The sequence below is a fragment of the Ctenocephalides felis genome, unplaced genomic scaffold (genome assembly GCF_003426905.1).
Source record: "Ctenocephalides felis isolate EL2017-DRISC unplaced genomic scaffold, ASM342690v1 CF-g0.4_SCAFFOLD_03570, whole genome shotgun sequence".
NCBI classification, from domain to species: Eukaryota; Metazoa; Arthropoda; class Insecta; order Siphonaptera; family Pulicidae; genus Ctenocephalides; species Ctenocephalides felis.
The window spans coordinates 10690939-10693610 of record NW_020539724.1 but is presented as its reverse complement, the minus strand read 5'-3'; the positions used below and the strand labels follow the sequence as shown (position 1 = coordinate 10693610).

The window sequence follows — 2672 nt, the reverse complement described above, 5'->3', positions numbered from 1 at the left end:
ACTATTGTAGTAAATTTACTGCACCTATTGTCCAGTTAAAAGTACTCCTAAAGACTGCATTGGAAGTGGTCCACTGCAAGGATTGAACTTAAAAGATACTCAGGATAATAGGTAAACAAGCATGATGTTCAGGGTAAAAACTTGGAATCTCCTATAATGGAAAAAATGACTTGTAATAAAAATAATAAATTGTATTAGTACTAAGAATATAATTGCTGGCACAGACAACTTTAATTTGCCTTAAAGTATATTTATCAAAATATAATTAAAATGTATTTAAAACTTATTTTATTTCATTATAATGTTCATGCTCAGATATTTCATCTTCCTTAATTGTACTTTGTAGGTTAGTTCCAGTTAAAGGTACTCCTATAGTCTGCGTTGGAGGCAATCCATCATAAGTTCTAAGCTCAGAAAATGCACAGCATGATTCATTGCAGACATGAAAAATCTGGATAGACATATCGCTCTGGATTCTTGATGAATTTCATATAATGAAAATATTTAGGTTGTAATAATGAATAATGATATGTTATATTACAATCAAAATTAATTAAATAATAAACTATATCATATAAAAAAGTATCATAATATGAAAGTAATAGTCAAACCATTCTTATTTTTGGTAAAGTCTTATAAATTACTTTATTATTATAAAAAATTATATTAATTCAGATCATTCAGTATCAAATTACTTTAACGCTTGTAATTATACTATTTTAAATATTAAATATTTAAAGAATATAGATATTTTTATAATGTTAATTGAGTAAATATTAAATATTTTACATTTGCTTTTTGTTTATGAAGTTACATCTACTTTCCTTTCTTAGTTTTGTGATTTATCTATTGTAATTGTATGTATCAAAAGGAAAAATATATGGTTACTATCTGATCTTTCATCTCCATGTGATGAAAAATTTTCACATTTCCACAAGATTGTATAAATGTATTTAGAAGCTTAAAGTTTTCTTCACTTATAGTATAATTCTTCATTCTTATTTTGCAGTACATGCACAAAATTATAGTTACCTATATTTATATTTTTCAGCATTTGTAAATCAGCATAAATGCATACTTCTATTATTATATATATATATCAGAACTTGTCTCATTATCTCGGAAGTACAGGGACAATCCTCTGTTACCATCCCGAACAATTATTTTGCTCCGAAGTATGTATACTTACAACAGTGAAAACATATATTATTTGCACTATATAAAGTAATTATTTTTCAAAGTGCTTGATGGGACAAACAATTATTTTTCATAATAAAAGAAATTGTGAGTATAAATTGAATTCAATAAAGAATTTATCTATAGTATCACTTATAGTAAATTCATTCATTTCATGTGATTCAAGTACATTCACTTAAAATTCTAATAGATTTACGTGGTATTTTCTTAGATTATTGTGAGCAAAATGTACTTTCGTACAGAATTGTGTTTCTTACATAAACTATATGTAAGTCTCATTATTTTTTAACTCATTTCATTAAAAAATATTGATGTTTTATGTAACTACAACTGAAGTTTAATATACTGACATTACTACTTTGATTTATCATTTTATTCTATTCTATTATCACATGAATTGGCAAATTCATTGGAATTGTAGTTCGATATTTAAGTTTTCATATGAATAAAATTAAATTTTCTAAAACTCTTATATATAATAGTATATAAAATGTTGTAAAACTTACTCGATCTTCTATTCATCATCTCTGTTTTTCTGTTTAATGTACATTTCTGACAAGACAGTTAAATACAACTGCCTTTACATAATTCATCAATAATATATTTCATTTAATTTTTTTTTCTTGTTTCCTTACAAGTTATAAGCACCTGTGGAAAGAATATAGATTTATTATAAGAAACACTAGATAGTAATCATTTTTCAAACTACATCGATGTAACAATGTAATTAAAAGTTTAATTTTAATAATTAACATAGATATAACTTTTAATAATAAACATAAAAATAGGAATTGATATAAAAAATATAATATATAATAGCCACATGATATTCCATTTGAAATATAATGATCGTAATGATAATCAATTTGTACTTACATTGAGGTTATTTGAATTCGTTATAGACACCATACATTGTGCACGAGTAACATTACACTTTCATATATAGATTCTGACGTTTCTGTTCGCCTGATACTTCGAAGCGATTACAAGAGCATTTTCGTAAGAAGTAATGAGAATTGTCCGCCATTTATATATTTGGAGCTGTCAAAACGAGGCGACCAATCAGAAAGCAGGACTACATTTAACAAGAAACCAGGACCGCATTTTGAACATCTTTATATGTTGAATAAAACAAATATGTAATTTTTTTTTTAAAGTTGGAAAAACACATTTTTATAATAATTGCACTAATTATAATATCACTAATATATGGAATTTTATCTTAAGAATTATACTATGTGTATAATTTATAAAATTTAATACCAAATAAAATTTGTTCCATATTATTTAACTAATTACAAAGAGACGGCCCAGCCGATCTTTACCAAAAACTAAAAACTATGATTCCCTAACAAATATCTTTTGAATAGTTTTTCAATTTTTAAATTCGATTTAAGGATTTTAGAAAAAACGTGGGCAAAACCTTTTGCACAATTACACTAATTTAAAAAAAACGGCTTGTCCGATCGTGGCAA

At 25.2% G+C, this 2672-nt stretch overlaps 1 long non-coding RNA gene across 1 annotated transcript; it reads right to left on the bottom strand.

Moving 5' to 3' along the window:
* Positions 1-219: 219 nt before the first annotated feature.
* On the bottom strand, positions 220-2197 carry LOC113383755. Its single transcript, XR_003367761.1, has 3 exons — positions 2074-2197; positions 1704-1845; positions 220-476 (listed from the first exon to the last, which is right to left on the bottom strand). It is a non-coding gene; the product is annotated as an uncharacterized LOC113383755 (long non-coding RNA).
* Between the last annotated feature and the right edge of the window lie 475 nt (positions 2198-2672).